This window comes from Oryctolagus cuniculus, chromosome 1, assembly GCF_051225735.1.
Source record: "Oryctolagus cuniculus isolate XC-2025 breed Fujian yellow rabbit chromosome 1, ASM5122573v1, whole genome shotgun sequence".
Taxonomy (NCBI): domain Eukaryota; kingdom Metazoa; phylum Chordata; class Mammalia; order Lagomorpha; family Leporidae; genus Oryctolagus; species Oryctolagus cuniculus.
The window spans coordinates 174,308,612-174,328,256 of NC_142867.1; the positions used below are offsets into that span (position 1 = coordinate 174,308,612).

The following is a 19,645-nucleotide window of genomic DNA, read 5'->3' on the forward strand; positions in this document are numbered from 1 at the left end:
TCCCTAATCCCCACTACCTGCCTTTTCTACAACAGTATAACTTGTGTTCCAAGACGAGCACAAGACTGTCTGCGGCATCGAATCTCTGATAAGTAAACTCAGATTTAAAGAGCCCATGCGATTAGGTCAGTCCCACATAGATAGTTTCCTTGTTGGTTATTTAAAAAGAAAATTAGTAAACCTGAATTACATTGACAATATCCTATTTTTGTTACAATGAGACATGATCTTTAGAATGATCGCCATCAATCACAGGATTCACTCAAACTCAAAAGGTAGAGAATTTTGTATTGAGTATATCCTAAATGGTTAGAATCAAAAAACATTTTTATATGAACCAATTTCATCAGAGTCTTTTGGAAAATGATCAAGATAAACTGGTGGAAAGTGTCTTCCAAATTTCAAATTTGACATTGAAAATTCAAATTTTATTCTTAGAAAGAAGTCCTACCAGTTGATTTACTTGAAGCAACAGTTCCATTTTGTTCTTTTGCAAGAAAATATTTGACAAACACTAAGTCTGCTTGCCCTGTCAGTTTCACTTTCAACTAAATTGTGTTACCAATAGTACAGGCCATTTTGGCTCAGAACTCAATCACTTAGGTACTTTTTCCCCCAACAACAATCGTGCCTCAGTGTACAGCATTAATCCTAATTATATACATCCTATTTTATCGCACTTTTACACACATGTATGTCTATCATAAAGACACATATATGAATATGTCTACAACACATGTGTAGTCTAGTGTTGAGATCAGTAATGGTGGACTTTATTACTTCATCAAGGAAATTCATACTTTTTTTTTTTCAAAATATCTGTTTTCAATGTATGTGCTTGACAGTGACAAGTTCAGTGACTTTTAGTACAATTTATTGAACTGTTTTAGTTATGCTAATGGGGTAGTTGTTTTATCTTCCCAATTATTTTATAACATATTATAAATTTAAGCCAAGTCTTAATATTGTTGTAAGAATAATTCTGAATTTGCAGAGGCCTTCCAAATTTCAGAATCACTTTAAGTCAATGGACACTTATTTATTTATTTATTTATTAATATCACTACTGGGGCCGGCGTTGTGGCATAGCAGGTAAAGCTTCCACCTGCAGCGCCGGTTCATATGGACGGTCCATATGGACGCCGGTTCGAGTCCTAGCTGTTCCACTTCTGATCCAGCTGTCTGCTGTGGCCTGGGAAAGCAGTGGAAGATGGCCCAAGTGCCTGGGCCCCTGCACCCATGTGGGAGATCTGGAGGAAGCTCTTGGCTCCTGGCTTTGGATTGGCACAGCTCTGGCCATTGCTGCCAACTGGGGAGAGAACCAACAGATGGAAGACCTCTCTCATTCTGCCTCTCCTCTCTCTGTGTAACTCTGCCTTTCAAATAAATGAATAAATCTTTAAAAAGTAAAAAAAATCAGTGCTTGATTTTATGAACAAACCATAAAGCAGAAGGCTATATCCTCTGGAGAAATAGTTTCTCATTTTCAGCTAATCTGTATGGATAGAATGAACATTTTCTGTTTTTCTGGGTTGTAACTTTTTATTATCATTAATTTATCTACTATGTATAAACTATACATGTATATTTTAGAGTATATATAAAGTATGCATATATATATTAAATATACTAAGTATACATTATATATAAAGTGTACATATGTATGTATAAAGATCTATTTACTCTTAAAAGTGCCCTGATACAGGAAATGAATTACATACTTATCTTAAATTGTAGCAGGCATTATTTACATGATCATAGCATGATATAAAATGCACATTCTGTACTAGAGACACTACAGTGTGTCCTTTATAGGTCATTGCCCTTTGCTAAGTGAAATGTGTATTTATTTTCAAGTAAAAACTTCTATTGATTTAGACCGTACTGTGAGTATTCCAACTGTAGACCTCAGATGGTTGCATGACCACCACATAATTTTCAGAGTTTGAAAACATACATGTATGTTGTACATTCTTTGGAAACAATGCATACTGGAAATAAATATTTTGAAAAAGACAATAATTTATTATTTCAAGGATTGCTTTTATTTCTCATGTCGTTAAGGAAAATACTGCCAATTAAGCCATGAGCTACCATTGATTGTAAGACAACCTATTTTCCAGAGAAAGTAAAAGGTAGAGAAATATTTGGGTTCAAATTGATGAAATGAGGTATAATGTTGCTGTGCTGCATAACAACAAATTAACAAGGTAGTGGTAATGGGTACCAAAATTGTGTATTCTTTGTAAGTAGCCTTGTATTTATGCTAAATGTGTATCATTGATTCAACTATTCTGTGGGGGTCATCATAATCTAGATTATAATTTAGCAAATTGGGAGGCTTGAAATATGTTTTACAAATTTTTGCCATTTTATATCTTATTTGATACACTTTCAAAATTCTTTTGATATATCTGATTTTGAATTTTGTAGAAGTATTTAACCATAATTGTTTTATTCACTTAGTATTTCACTGAATAATAGTGAAAGCATTGTGATGACAGAACAACTCCCACAGACAACGTTCACCCTCTTTAAATTTCTGAATGTGTTTAATAACACAGGTAGATTCCATAGTCAGAGATAAAAATGAAATAACTCTGTAATAATAATTAGAGGGAAAGTTCCTTTCAAAGCTCCACATCATTTCTTAATTGAATTTCCAAGAAGTACAGCTGGCTCTCGTTCTGCATGGAAGTTTGAGTGTAAACATAAATGGAGAAAGGGGCATTTTGAAATTTATTGTTAAAGTATGTATTTATTTATTTGAAAGGCAGAGTTACAGAGAGAGAAGAGGAGACAAAGAGAGTGAGAGAGAGAGAGAGTGAGAGAGAGTGGGGAGGGGGGGATCTTCCATCCATTGATTCTCTCCCCAAATGGCAGCAACAGCCAGGGCTAGTCCAAAGCCAGGGTGAGGAGCTTCATCCGAGTCTCCCATGTGGGTGCAGAGGCCTTGGGCCATCTTCTGCTGTTTTCCAGGCACATTAACAGGGAGCTGCATTGGAACTGGAGCAACTGGGACTGGAACAGGGCCATATGGGATGGGACCGTAGGTAGTGGCTTTACCCCTTCGCCAAATGCTGGCCCCGGAAGAAGACATTTATAAAGTCTTTGATGAGTCATTAGCTAAATTTAGCTGGAGAGATGAAGGAGATACATTCTCTGTTTTTGAACTATGGTTTTAATTCTTTCTCACCTGAAGGATTCTCATGTATCATGAAAACAAAAGTAAAAATACTTAAGTTAGAGTTTCCTCTGTCTTCAGATTTTCCTGAATTTATATTTGGATTTCATAATTATGCCATTAGATGCAGTTAAACTTTGTGAACAAAATATAGAGATTCAAGGAAAAAATTATCAGGGATTCTCACTTATGTTATTGTTATTTATATGAAGCTAAAATGGAAACAAAGGTTATTATAGTTTATTTTAAATTTTAAAATCAAGTGATCTTACAACAAAGATGATAAAATATTATGTTTATCTCAATTATATATTACTATATGGAATCATATATATTTATAAATCTAGCCAGGAGCCAGGAGCTTCTTCTGGTCTCCCATTTAGGTGGCAAGGGCCCAGGCATTTCCAGTGCTTTCCTACTGTCTTCCCAGGCCATATTCCATTGCCCTCCCAGGCCATAAGCAGAGAGCTAGAACAGAAGAGGAACAGCTGGGACATGAACTGGCACCCATATGGGAACCAGCGATCTGATATTGTTGCAGTTGGCCATGGTAGAATATCACTATAACTAAAATATTTTTTCTGTTCCTGTGGCTGTCAATGAAAGATGAAATATCACTTAAAAATAAATTTAAATTTATTTGAAGGCAGAGAGAGAAAAGAGAGATACAAGAGACAGTGATCTGTCTGCTGCTTCCTTCACAGGTGGTCACGATAGCAGGGGCTGGGTTGAGGTGAAGCTGGGGCCAGTAGCATAAGCAGGATCTACTGAGTGGCAGGGACTCAAATAATTGGGAAATAATCAAATGTTAGTCATGAAAAAAGGAGCTGTTACTATGTACTAAATAATATTATACACCTGCTCAAGGAAAAATACGGATTTACTTGGCATGGTAGTATCACTGAAACATAATAACTAAGTTATATTTGTATTTGAACCTATCAAAAATAGTTGTAGGGAGACACCATTCAGATTATAAATAATATGACATTAAATGTACAATGGTACCTTAAAATGTTCATGGAAAAATAGAATTCAAAGTGTGAGATTAGAGTCCAGCACTGTGGCATAGTAGGTGAAAATTCTGCCTAAGACACTGGCATCCTTTGGTCTCCAATTTGTACCCAGCTGATCCACTTCTAATCCAGCTCCCTACTAATAACCAGGGAAAGCAATGGAAAATGGCCCAAGTGGTTGAGGCAGAAGAAGCTTCAGCCTGGCAGTTGCAGCCATCTGGGAGTGAACCAGAAGATTGAAGATCTCGCTCTCTGTGTCTTTCTCTCTCTGTAACTCTAAATTTCAAATAAGATAAATAAATATTCAAAATAACATAAAGATTCAATAAAATAAATAAATATTTAAAAAGTGTGAACTTATTTTACTGCAGGCTTATTTGAAGTCTATGCCTACTACTTTTAAACCTTTTTATATATTATGAAAATTTTGCACCAAAAATTTTTGCATCAAATAAACTCATATTTTAAATTCTTTTTTTTAATTTGACAGGTAGAGTTATAGACAGTGAGAGAGAGACAGAGAGAAAGGTCTTCCTTCCATTGGTTGACTCCCCAAATGGCCATTACAGCTGGCTCTGCGCTGATCTGAAGCCAGGAGCCAGGTGCTTCTTCCTGGTTTCCCATGTGGGTGCAGGGCCCAAGCACTTGAGCCATCCTCCACTGCCTTCCCAGGCAACAGCAGAGCTGGACTGTAAGAGGAGCAAGCAGGACTAGAACTCGGTGCCCATATGGGATGCCGGCGCCGCAGGCAGAGGATTAACCAAGTGAGCAACTGCACCGGCCCTTATAAATTCATTTTTTAAAAGATTTATTTTCATTTGAAAGGTGGAGCCACAGAGAGACAGAGGCAGAGAGAGAGAGAGAGAGAGAGAGAGATCCTCCATTTGCTGGTTCACTCCCCAGATGGCCACAATGGCCAGAGCTGTGCCTATGCAGGGAAGGAACCTGGAGCTTTTCCGGGTCTCCCAAGCGGGTGCAGGGGCCCAAGGACTTCGGCCATCTTCTACTGCTTTCCTAGGCCATGGCAGAGAGCCGGATTGGAAGTCTAGCAGCCAGGACTTGAATTGATGCTCCTATGGGGTGCCTGCACTGCAGATGGTGGCTTTAACCTCTATGCAACAGCACTGGCCCCCTAAATTCATTTTTAATGACTGCTCTGAAATACTTTCCTAAGTGATATGTAATAAAAGCTACTTTTCTATGTTATGTATGTACACAAAATTAATAAAAGGGTTAATCTTTTTGAAGCATATTGGATTAAGATAGTGGCCAAAGAAAACTGTGATGATGTTTTTTGAATTAATTTTAAAACAAGAATGTAAGCATTTACTAACCTAAAAAGGTTTTTCAAGTTACACATGAATGTGTTTTGTAAAAAACAGAACAATATACAAAATAAATGACAAACCAATTTCAGAATCTTCCCCGATTTAGATTTCTTATTGACAATGTAAGAATTAGTAAGAGCAAACATATCAGAGTTAGACGGTAGGAAAACTAATGGGAATTTGTTAATAATGATGAGTTAGTGTCTTTACTAAAAGTGGAAAAACTGCATCATTAATGCAGAGCTCTTTATGGGGAAATAGTGTGTTCTACAGAGGAAATTTACACTGGGACATCAGTCTTTCTGCAGTAAAAACACACTTAAAAGAAATTAATCTTGAACATTTGTGTTCATGGTAAATAAAGTTCCTTTGACTGATTGAAACATTTGTGGAATGCTTAGTATATTCCATGCATTGTTTTATGCATAGCATTTATAAATATATGAAATGCTATCTAATTGCTGTGATAAAATAACAAGATGTGTTGACTGAATTATTCTAGCTATCCCATTGGTATGTTGTTGCCCTATACATTTTTCAAGACTGCTTCACTGATGTTTGAATGCAAAAACTTATAAAATTAGAAAAAAACACATTTTCCAGCTATGATACATTTATACATTTTTGTGGTTTTTTGGTGTCACATCCACTTAAAACAATTCTGCCTCTAATTCATGACGCATAGATGATAGATGTTTTCTTTCTTCAATTCCTTCTTCATTCAAACAGGGGGTAGTGTGGAGCTGTTCTAGAATTGGATCCAAGTCTTTAATATTTCACTTGATCTTAAAGTAGGAGATCAAAGTAAAAATCTGGAAAGCTCACCCAAGCTCACCCAAGTGTCAGAATCGGTTATTCTTGTAGTTAACATGAGGAAATGAATGAACTTGCATGATATTATCACCAGGACAGCAATTTAAATGATACTTATAACCGCATAAATAATCAAATGCTAGTGAAAAATTTTAAAATGATAGTCAGAATGAATGTCTTTCATATTTGCAAATCCACTTAACTAGGTCACATGTAACATTTCAGAAATGTCAATATATTTTGAACATTTGTATTAAATGCGAATTTTACAGGACATGAAGTACAGCCTCACTTGACATCCCACTCAAATTGAAATTTGACAAGTGGTAAATTTATATTGAGTAGTGGCCCCTATAGGGATAAGAGACCAGCAAAAAAGGTTCCCATTGTAAAAGATTTATAAAGTATATGCTTAATTTTTATGCCAACTTAACTGCATAGTCCACTGTGAGGATAATTAAAAATATAACAGTCTCAGAAAGTGCTAGTTTCACCATTTAGTCTACAAAATTTAAAATAACATAAAATATTTTTCATTAAACTAGGTGATTGAAGACTTAATTACTCTGGTTTCCAAGAACTCTCTTAATTTTAATGATTTATAATCTGTCCTGTTACCAGCTTTGGGTGGAATTTTAAGAATATTATGATTAACATGACCTTGAAAGTAATGTTCAGATACTTATAAACAAATAACTTATTTTTAAAAAGATTTGTCTACTTATTTGAAAGATTTACATAGAGAGAAGTCTCTATCCATCTGCTGGTTTACCCCCTAGATGGCCAAAACAACCAGGGGTGAGCCATGCTGAAGACAGGAGCCAGGAGCTTCCTCTGGGTCTCCCAAATGGGTGGCAGGGGCCCAAACACTCGGGCCACCTTCTGTTGCCATTAGAAGGAGCTGGATTGTGAATGGAGCAGTCAGGATACAAATAAGCAGTTGCCAGTGTTACAATTGAATGCTTTTCCTGTTATGCCACAGCACTGGCCTCACAAATAACTTAGACTAAAAAGCAGTTATATGCATAATACTTAAACAATGTTCCAAATAAGATACTAGTTTTTTTTTTAAAGCAAATGAACCAAAAAGTGATTTTCTAAGTTTTACTAACTTTCAAATAAAGAATAATATTATAATGCTGTTTGATAACTCTATAAACAATTTCCTATTTAGTTTCTCTCTCTGTGTGTATACATACATACATACATATATATGCATTTACATATACACATACACACATATATCCACACAAATGGCTGGTGTTCTGCAGCAGGTTAAGCTGCTGCTTCAGACACACGCATCCCATATTGAAGTGCCAATTCAAGTACTGGCTACCCTGCTTCCTACCCAGCTACCTGCTAATATCCCTGGAGAGGCAGCAGATGAAGGCCCAGTTACTCTGGCCACTGCCACCTGTGTGGGAGACTCAGATATAATTTCATATTCCTGGTATCATCCTGGCCCAACTCTGGCTGCTGCAACCATTTGGAGAGTGAACCAGTAGGTGAAAGATATTTCTCTCTCCTCTCTCTCTCTCTCCTCTCTTTCTCTCTCTCTCTCTCTGTCTCTGTCTCTCGCTGCCTTTCAAATAAACAAATCTGTTTAAAAAACAGCCAAAAAAAAAAAAAAAAAGTGAGGCCGACATTGTGGTACAGTAGGTTGGTTGCTGCCTGTGATTCCGAAGGTCTACCATAGGTGTGCCAGTTACATCCCTGGATCTGTCCTATCCAGCTCCTGGCTAATGCACCTGGGAAAGCAGTGGAAGATGGACCCAGTGCTTGTACCCCTGCTACCCACATTGGAGGCCTGGATGCAGTTGGGCTGGCTCAGTCCCAGCTGCAGACCATTGCAGCTACTCAGGGAGTAAATCAGCAAATGAAAGAACTCTCTCTGGCTCTCCCTCTGGCTCTTGGCTCTTGCTCTCTCTCTTCAGTATGTGTGTGTGTGTGTGTGTGTGTGTGTGTAACTCTGCTTTTCAAATAATATAAAAAAATAAGAAATTGGAAAATGTACATTTTCCACCAAGTTTTGAAGACTCTGTCTGTGGTTATATACACAAACACATAATAAAACTTAAAAAAGAATATAGAAGTCAGAGGTGAAAAATAATATGATTTATATTAAAACATATAGATGTACTGGAATATAACATTAATGAGAAAATTGTATATATATGTATATATATATACATATAACTAATAACACTAATAATCCATTTTTGCTTCTGAATAAATAAAAGTACCACATGGAAGGAACTAATTTCCCCAGCAAAGTGACAGCTCAGATAAATTTCCAAAAGGAAAATAAAGAAGCATGCTATTAAAATGTAAACTCCCTTCAAGTTATTACACTTAGAACAGGAAAACAGAGCATGAGAGTCAAAACTTTATTTAAAATGGTTTAAAATGACAATCTATAAATCATGATCCTCACTTGAACAAAAGAAAGTCAAAGACAAAGCTGTTAACTTGCAGCATTTTAAAGACAGCAACACAGATTCAATAGAGGAGTGAGTTCAACAGGTTCAGTAAGACATGAAAAAATGAGGGAAACCCCTGGAGTTCCATGCTGAATGCTCCAGTGCTTGGGAAAAAGATCAGTGTACATATTTTTAGGGACATTATCATTTATATCATATGTGAGTATGTTTCCACAACTATCTTGTTCCCAATACAGTGATAACTATCATTGCTAGGCTTGCAGAAACTCAGAAATCCTCTTCTTTTTTTAATAATAATAACATTTTGAAATTGCTTTTTGGGTGGAGAGCAACATAAAAATAGTAAATCATTCATAGCATTATCCTATGATAAAAATTAGTGAAAATTGTAGAAAATAAAAAGGTCAGTAGATTTGCCTACTTGTAAAAATACACACCTAGAACATAGCAAAATGGAGGATCATTATTTTTTGTAAGAATATTACTACTCATTCATTCATTAGATGATTTGGGGTAGGGATAATTTCTGAGGTTATGCTAATGAAGAATTTTTTTAAGATTCATTTTATATTTTAAAGGCAGAGTTAGAGGAGAGAGAGAGGAAGCAATACAAAGAGATATCTTCCATTTGCTAGATAACTCCCCAAATGGCCACAAGAGCCAGTGCTGGGCCAGGCTGAAGCAAGGTGCTATGAGCCTCACCCAGTTCTCCTTTGTGTGTGCAGGGATCCAAGCACTTAGCCAATATTCCACTGCTTTCCCAGATGCATTTGCAGGGAGCTGGATCAGAAGTGGAGCAGCAGGGACTAACAATGGCACCTGTAAGGGATGCTGGCATTGCAGGCAGTGGCTTAATCTGTTCCTCCACAATGCTGGTCTCAATAAATGCTTTTAGGTAAAACTTTACTTAGAAACTTAAAAAATTCAGCTGAGATCTTTGTAATAACTATCCTAATTAAGAGAAAATTTCTCCAGCACATTACCATTATGTTTGTAATTGAAAAAATCCAATTATATAGATACTTAAAATTTAAAACTTGTTAATTGAAAGTTTCTTTCACATTTTCTATAGTTTCTTTAATATATAAGTCAATGTTTTATAAAAATGTAACTGAGAAATTACTTTTTGTAGCATGGATTCCTTGACCCTGTTATGAGCAACAGAGGCAGTGAAATTTGAGGATTTCCCAACAGTTTTATAGCAATAGACAAAGTAGTTTCACTACCACAGTCAGTTTTCTCTTGTGACTCCAGCAATTCTACTGTCTTTATTGCAGCCAATTTGTTATTTTAACCATTTTCGTCTAAAGTCAAGTAATTTCATTCAGTTCCTTGGCCTGTCCTGATTCCCATGGCTCTCTCTAACTTAAAAGTGATTCTGATGGGTCTAAGACAGAAATTTCTCTCAAAATCAATTTGAGGGCTCAAAAATACCTAGTGTAACATTTGGAATAAATATTACTTTTATTTGAAACACTCATTCCTGAAGGACAAGAACTAATATAGTCCTATCAATATGCTGCTGATAGATCGCCAATAAGCTTTGTCCTCTCATAGTAGGACATGGGAGCCACGCTTCATGTCACAGGTAGATAAAGGACACACTTCTGTCCAGAAGGAACTATCCACAAATATTAATGTTTTTACAGGGCGTCTTGTTCAGTTGTTATAAAACCTATTTACTTTTCCAGGGTTTCACAAGTTGAACATTATGACCAGATTTTTTTCTTGTTCAATCATATTGCCCACTGCAAGTATCAGTATTTCTAGTGATATCTCAGTGTAGATTATGAATTGCAATCAAACTTTGAGAAAGGTTCACAGAAAGCAATCAGATTGCAGGCACTTGAAGATCAGTTACTGCTGAACACATTGGTTCCTGCTTATTAATTTACACATTGTAGCCTTGTTTGTCTTGGTTCCCCTTATTTATAAACTAAATGGGCTAACTTCCATCAACACTAATGTGACTGATGTTGTTTTTGATGATCTATGTTTCTCCAATCCTATTGTCAAATTTATCTATTTTATATGCAATATCCTTCATGACAGATCTTACAATTTGCGAGAAAGTAGAAATATTTATTTCTTATAAAAATGAGTGATCTGTTTCTTTGACCTAAAAATATTTTTTACAATTCTGATGATGACACAATAATATAAGTAGTATCCATGACCACAACACTGCAGAATTTACCTAATTGTGATAAATTGCTTCGGATATTTTTGAAAATAGAAAATCCATCTTCTCTTTTGTAACATTCTGTCTGCAGTTTCATTCACACTGTTGTATAAAAATGCAGTTCATAATTTTATATACCTGCAAGGTGCTTTCTTTTTTGAAATCTGCTATTGAAATATATTCAGATTGGTTTTAGGTTTTTAGTTTAAAAAAATCCAGAAAACCAAGTATCACGGTCATTGTTTCTTTGTAAAACTTGTATGAGTACCTAAACCTTAGATTAGGTTAGTTTTCAATTTTACTATCATGAATTTTAGTTTATCTGCAGTTTTCTATTTAAGAAGACCTTTTCAAATTAAGAACTATTTTTATGTAACTATTTTAGTTCATTTTCTCATCAATTTCTTTTTTTTTCTTTTTTCAATTTCTTTTCAAAATTTTTGTGTATTTATTTATTATAGAGAGAGGGAGCGTGTGTGTGTGTGTGTGTGTGTGTGTGTGTGTGTATGACAGAGAAAGAGAGAGAGCAAAGGCTAGAGTGAAAGTGAGAGCAAGAAAGAGAAAGGGAGATCTTCCATCTGCTGGTTCATTTCCCAGATGACTGCAACCAGGGCTGGGCCAGGCCAAAGTGTTGAGCCAGGAAACTCCACCTGGATCTTCTACACAGGTGGCAGAGGTCCAGACCTTTGGGCCATAATCTGTTGCCTTTTGAGGCACATTAGCAGGAAACTTGATTTGAAGCAGAGCATCTGGGAATTGAAGCGTACCTCTGATAAATACTGAATGGTGCTGTCTTAAACAGCTTAATCTGCTGGGTCACACACTGGCTCTCCATTAATTTCTTGTCTAAAAAGCACAAGTTTTTTTTTTTTTTTTTTTCTAAAATGATGGCATATTTATTATTTCAAGAATGAAAAACATGTACCGGATCTTTTGATGTTTGTTGTCTGTGTTTATTTTGAAGATAGATTAATCAAGATACTCTGTGCACTGTTAAACAATTCAATTATTGATTTATAACTGGATACAAAATAAAACCTAACAATAGGAAGCCCCACGTGAATTTCCACAAGCATTGGCTTTCAAAAATAAATAATTAATATTATCCTAAGCAAGGAAAATTACAAATTATTATTTTTATATAATACTCCATTAATAACTTGAGCATTTTAAATAAATAAATGAAGCAATCTTTTTCCAGGAGCAATTCATAAATAAACTGTTTGCCTCAGAATATTATTTTTATACCTCTTATGTGAATTAAAAATGTTTGCTTTATTCCCTACACTTGAAGCACTGATATGTTATCTTTTTACAACCCTAAATACTTTTTCATAAAACCAAGTACCATTATTAGCAATATGACTTTATCTTAAAAAAGAGTATTTTACTTACTCTGATTGTCCTGTATGAATAAAAGCAATTTGATACCAGCCAATTTGGTAGAGAAAAACAAATTGAAATGATGCAAATTAGTATCATTTTATATGAAGAGAAGAAAAGTTTCTAGAGTTGAGCTCAAAATTACTACACCATAAGCCATTTATATTTTAAAATCTTTGAAATTTGATGCACTTGAACAGGCATTTGCTGTGCTTTCCTCTTTCTCCTGGGGTGCACATCACAGCATTAATTGCCCTATGGTGGCAATTCTTGCTTAATATCATTAATATACTAATAATTCCAAATATCTGAGTAATTTTTAAGGGACTGAATATTTAATTTAAAAAAATTTTGTTATATTCACACTGGAATGGAAATTAAAAAAAAATAGACGCCTTTCCAATCAGTGTGAGCATACTGGATTAAAAGATATTGAACATGCTCACAGATACACATTCTTATAAAATGGTAGAGAATTATGAAATAAGTAATAACACTATGAAAATTATAATATTAAAATTAGGAAATGGGCCAGGATTATAAGAATTGATTAAAGGGAAGATTAAATGACCTTGTCCAAGCTCAAGACACAGTAGAAAAATATATGTGCCTCTAAATAATTGCTAATGAATAAAATTTCCCTTTGCTATATTTTCCTCACATTTTTAAATTCACCAAAGATATTTGTATAATTCTTGAATTATTTGTAATTGATAAATGTAGATTTGTATTTCCACAATTGAGAAAATAAAAGTTAATATTCGAAAAAGCTACTCATTTGTAATATATAATGTATTTGTAAAATATAATATATTCCGCGAGGGACGCGCACAGAGCCCAGGCGGCCTGTGACCGGAAGCTGCTTTTCCAGGAGACTCCAGTGAAGGTTCGTCTTGGCCCCAGACATAAGGCAGTTCAACATCAGGCCCTTGCCCTAAATGGCTCCCTATGCCAAGAGCTGGCAAACTACTACTTGGGTTTCAATGGATGGTCAAAAAGGATCATCAAGCTTCAGGAGCTCTCCGATCTTGAAGAGAGGGAAAATGAAGAGACCGAGCGGCGACTTGCGGAGCGGAGCCTGAAGGTCTTCTGTGCCTTGGAGGTGGTGCTGCCATCCTATGAGTGCTCGAGTCGTGGAGTCGGCGTGGCCGAGGAGCCGCTGGATACGCTGGAGGAGGAAGGACCATTGTTGTTCCTTATGAAGAAGAAGACAGCCCAGAACCTTGCCATTCAGAAGGCTTTGTCAAATGCGTTCCAGAAACTGTCGATTGTTGTTTTAGAAAGTGGTAAAATAGCCGTGGAGTACAGACCCGGTGAAGAGATCCTAGATACCGGAAGCGAAGAAGAACTACACAACTTGATTGAAGTATGTGGAGATGAAAGCTGGAGTGTCACCTAGCCCCGCCTGTGCTGCAGCCCCACCCCAACTTCCTTGCGGTGGAAAATCACAGCTTCCAAGGTTTCAACCAAAATAAACAACGTGGCTGCCAGCTGTGTCCCTGCCGTGGCCTTCAGCTCCTTGTAAGGTCATTTTAATTGCCATGGCTGAGCCACCTATTTCCATGATGCACCTGATGCCATGACCCTTGGGCTGGGAAATGGGTGGCACGCAAGCTCTGCCGAAACTGCCCTCTATAGGATTGGTTAAGCTCTGCCCCAAACCCACCCCTGTGCACAACTCCAGTGCCCAGGGATGGCCCTGAACCTCGGAGAGTGCAGCTCGCTCTTGAGCCTGCCTGCGTCTCCGTCTGCGTGTGAATAAACCTGCTTCTCTGCTGACTTTGAAAAAAAAAAAAAATGCTCCCAAAAAGAATCTCTGACTTGGGAATGTTCACAAAATAGACATGGAAACCATTCACAATGAATCAAGTTATATGCACAGAATTTACACTGTGCACACACACACACATTTTCTGCTTTCCTGTATAATAGGTAACCAGCAATGATGAATACAGATATCAAGTGAAAGTATGAATGGATGAAGGAATTAATATGTGTAAATATGTTTGTTTAGCTGCATGTTGTTGATGAGAAATGAATAAGTAATGCAAGATGAGTCATGTAAATGAATAGCAAAAACAAGGCAATAAGCAAATGGTAATGAAAAAATACAGTAGGATGACAGAAGTTATATAATATATATTTATATTTACTTACATGAGAACATGAGTCTTAAATGCTACATAATCTAAACTGTTGTTTTAAAGTTTTTTTTCATTTTAATGGACTATTACTTTAAAATCATATTTCAACATTGGATATAACTTCAGTCTTGAAAAATTTTGACATTTTCTAAGTATTTTTGCTTAGTTTAATCAATAATTAAATAAGAAGAAATACTATTTTTAAAAGCTTCCTGAACAGAATTAATGAGTTTACATATGGATATAGATATATAGATATAACATAATTGAACACTGCCCATATTAAGTATCTAGAATACAAATAGAATTGAAGACATGCTATAGATATAAAACAAAATGTAAAATATGATCTCTCTGTGTTATGTAATTTTTGTTGTCATCCCAACTTCATATTTTTTGATGTTTTACTTTTTCTGTTTTTGTCCACAATGACTCTTATGCTATTTCCATCAGAAACATGTTCTTGAACGTATAGTAGTATTTTTATTTAAACTTTTTCTATGGTTTTCTCCCTTCATAGAACTTGCAAAAACATGTTAGGAAGTGGTGTCCAGGGGAGCTATTGGGTTGAATTGGTAACTTTCCCCCAGATTAAAGATGCTCTGGATTTGGAATTGGACTGCTACATTTGTCAATATTTATTTTTAAAGGAACAGTTTTTTTTTTTAAGATTTATTTATTTATTTGAAAGTCAGAGTTATGCAGAGAGAAAGAGAAAGAGAGCGAGAGAGCGAGAGAGAGAGAGAGAGAGGTCTTCCATCCGATGGTTCAGATGGTTCACTCCCCTGTTGGCTGCAACGGCCAGAGCTGCTCCCATCCGAATCCAGGAGCCAGGAGCTTCCTCTGGGTCTCCCACGTGGATGCAGGGGTCCAAGGACTTGGACCATCTTCTACTGCTTTCCCAGGCCAAAGCAGAGACCTGGATCAGAAGTGGAATAGCCGGGACTCAAACCATTGCCTATATGAGATGCTAATACTTCAGGCCAGGGTCTTCACCCACTGTGCCACAACACCAGCCCCACTTATCAATATTTTTTATTTTTCATTATCTTCTAGAAATCAAGCTAATCATTTTTGGGAAAATATTCTTTGAGTGTTCATTTTTTCTTTTCTCTTTTTCATCATTTTTTCCCTTATCTCCAATTTTGTTTTCACTGTCATTCAATTTTTCTATTTTTTTCTCCAAATTATAAATCTAATAAAAACTTTGTTCATGTTTATGAGCAAGAAAGAGATGATAGAGCTAGTTAAAATTACGGTGTATCTTTTTAAGTAAAAGAATCAAAATGATGGTGGATGAAAAATGGCAGAATCATAGGATATTCTCCAAATAATTAAATCCAATGGGCAATGATCAGAAAACTGATGAAAAGTGAGTGGAATGGTGATCAGAGAAAACAGTGCAGGAAGTTTTTGAAGTTTGTCTCACATAGTTCTCATTCATTCTCAGGTTTCCTGCATGACAATTCAATTCATCATGCTACAAGTTACTTTCATCTCTCTTTTGTGTTGGTAGACATGAAAGTTGGTAAAAAAAAAAAAAAAAAAAAAAAAAAAAGTTTTGAAAAATTTGAAAATCCAGCCTACTCACTTTTAAACTCTTCCTTCCATCTATAAACTGTTTAAACATAGTTTTTTTTGAATTGTTTTGGTTTTATACCACAGTATTAGATGAAATACTTTGATTTAAATTTTAATCATGCCTTCTCTCTCTCACACACACACACTTTCTGATTGCAGAATCTATCAATAGGAGGAGTCTTCTTTTCCAGGTTTAGCCAAGTGTATTCCTGTGGAATTAGCTGGTGAAAAGCTTTGATTCTTCCAGAGTCTGAAGTTCTTATATGTGACATCTGACAGATTTTGATTACTTATTTATTGCAGATGAAAAAGAAAGAGAGTGAAAGATTAAGCCTTTTGGGAGAGAGTTGGCTGTACATTGTCACTTTGAAATTCCACTAAATTTGGGCTGGTATTCTTACAGTTTTAAATCAAAAGCAAATTCTTAACAAAATTGCTTTCCTCTCTATACTGTATATGGTTAAGACATCAATTATTGCTTTTGAGTGACTACTGGTGAAATCAACAAAAGATCTTTTCAAAAATGTATGGAGATTCTTTATAAATCAAGCAAAATAAGTAATCAAAGTAAAATAAGTGTCCCTCTACATACAAGGAAAAATGAAACTAGCAGTGTTTAAGTGTGTTATTTTAATAAAGCCCTATGTTTATATTGCATAAAAGTTCATAAACATTCTAAAAACAATTTATTATTTTAATATAAGACATTTAATGAATTTATCATTTTGTCTTTGGCCCAACATACATTTTTATATATACCAATATTTTATAGCTCACTGAATATATTTAAAATTTGCCCTTTCTTCCTTGACAGTTAACTGAAGTTTTAGTTCACAAAACACTCACTAGGAATTTTCTCTGCATAAACCCAATCTAATAAAATTATACAAAGTTACCTCAATAACTTTATAGAAAATGGAATTAAATATATTTGTAGTAAAAAATTGAAATCCATACAGTTTTTTTTTCATATTATTCACTTTTCAGAGATCACCTCACATTCATTTCTGTTACTCTTCCCTGCCTTTCATGTACTTACTTTATCTAACTGCACTAATTATTCTCACTAATTCATTATATATTGGTTCCTTCTGCTACAAGTGGATTGTAACAGATGGCTCCAAAAATAATGGGAAGAGAATATTAGGTGGAGATTTGAGCAATATGGTGATGTATGCATAGGTATATCGGATTCTGTAGATGTTCCCTAAACTATATCAACTCTAACTTAAAAGCACATATACTCTTGTCTTAGCCCACTTATCTTGCCTGCTTCTCCTACACACATTCAACAAGGCAGCAAAAATTAAATACTACACACGTGCCTGAGAATTCTTTAGTTTTGGAAAGTGTGGTTGTACGGAATAGGCACAAGAACTATACTAGAACATGACACTGAAAACGATGAAAAGTTGAACAACTCATTTAGTAGGACTCTCATTATATTCAAAATTAGAAAGAAAAAAATTGCAAGTTTGAGAAGTTGTCTAGTCCTCAACAGTTAGTATATTATTATTTTTTATTTGAAAGAGTTACAGAAAAAGGTAGAGCCAGAGAGAGAGAGAAAGAGAGAGAGAGAGAGAGAGAGAGAGAGAGAGGTCTTTCATCCTTTGGTTCACTGCCCAAATGACCCCAATGGCCAAGCTGATCCAAAGCCAGGAGCCAAGAGCTTCTTCCACGTTTGCCATGCAGGTGCAGGGGCCCAAGGACTTGAGCCATCTTCCACTGCTTTCCCAGGCCATAGCAGAAAGCTGGATTGAAAGAAGAGCAGCCGGGACTTGAACAGGCACCCAGAAGGGATGCCAGCATTGCAGGCTGGGGCTTTAGCCCACTGTGCCATAATGCCGGCCCTCTTTTCCTTATGGAATATAATTCTATAGATCTTTGGAAAAGATTTTTGGTTGACAGCGTCTTCTGAATTACTAACCAATTAATTTTAGGAAAGGAGACAAGTATTTGCCCAACAAATACAAGATCAAGATACTCATGCTTCACTTCCAAAGTTGGAGCAAAAAATTAAGAAAATTACTACTGAATTGTGCCTCATATATAAAAAGTCATGATTTCATAATTTATAAAATTGTTTGAATCCATTTAAAAATGGAGGAGAAGAAACAAATGTTCCAGGCCGGCGCCGCGGCTCACTAGGCTAATCCTCCACCTTGCGGCACCGGCATACCAGGTTCTAGTCCCGGTTGGGGCGCTGGATTCTGTCCCAGTTGCCCCTCTTCCAGGCCAGCTCTCTGCTGTGGCCAGGGAGTGCAGTGGAGGATGGCCCAAGTGCTTGGGCCCTGCACCCCATGGGAGACCAGGATAAGTACCTGGCTCCTGCCATCGGATCAGCGCGGTGCGCCGGCCGCAGTGCACCAGCCGCGGTGGCCATTGGAGGGTGAACCAACGGCAAAAATGGAAGACCTTTCTCTCTGTCTCTCTCTCTCACTGTCCATTCTGCCTGTCAAAAAAAAAAATGTTCCAGGCAAAAGTATCACTGCCCTTCAGGAAGTTGAGCATCACACTTCAAGCCTGTGGTATGGTCTGAACATAAATATTTCCCTCCAGAGAATATAGTATGTAATGGATAAAAGTATACTTTACATTAGAATATCTTATTAAAACTACACTTCAACCAGCTGATCAAAGTCAACATCATCAGAGAGAAACAGTGTTGATTGTGTGTACCCTTGATGTAATGTATTGAAAATGGAACTTTACCTCTATTATATCCCAAAGCCCATAACCCACTGAAATTACAGAAAGGTCATGAGAAAAACTCAGAGGAATATCCTACAACATAACTGACCAGGACTCCTCAAAATTCTAAGTCATATGAATAAGGAAAGTCACAGAAATTGTCACAACAAAGAGGAAATTAAGCCATAACATCTAAACATAATGTAGTATCCTGGAGATGATCTTGGAATATAAAGGCTTTCTAGGGAAAGCTGAATAAGGGATGGACTTCATTTAATAAATAAATATCACTACCATGGGCAAATGTTTGGTGCAGTGACTTAAGTTGCAAATTAGGACACTCACAGCCTGGTTCAAGTCCTGGTTATTCTGCTTCCAATATAGCTTCCTGCTAACATACACCCTTAGGAAGCAGTTGTGATTAGTCAAGTGCTTGGGTTTCTGCCACATAAATGACTTAGAAGTCTTGTCTCTGGTCTGACCCATCCGTTTGGCTACTGCAGGTATTTATGAAGTGAATCAGTAGATAGAAAATGTGTCTCTGGGGGCTGGTGCTGTGATGTAGTGGGTAAAGTGACTGCTTGCAGTGCCAGGCATCCCATATGGGCACTGGTTCAAGTCCCAGCTGCTCCACTTATGATCCAGTTCTCTGCTATGGCCTGGGAAAGCGGTAAAAGATGGCCCAAGTCCTTGGGCCCCTGCACCTGTGTGGGAGACCTGGATGAAGCTCCTGGCTCCTCGCTTTGGATCAGCGCAGCCATTGATGGCCATTGATGCCATCTGGGGAATGAACCAGTGGCTGGAAGACCTCTCTCTCTCTCTCTGCCTCTTCCTCTCTGTAATTCTGCTTTTCAAATAAATAAATAAATAAATGTTAAAAAA

At 36.4% G+C, this 19,645-nt stretch overlaps 1 pseudogene; it reads left to right on the forward strand.

The window, feature by feature from the left end:
* Positions 1-13,158: 13,158 nt before the first annotated feature.
* Positions 13,159-14,082, forward strand: LOC100351554 (RAD52 motif-containing protein 1 pseudogene; annotated as a pseudogene).
* Positions 14,083-19,645: the final 5,563 nt, after the last annotated feature.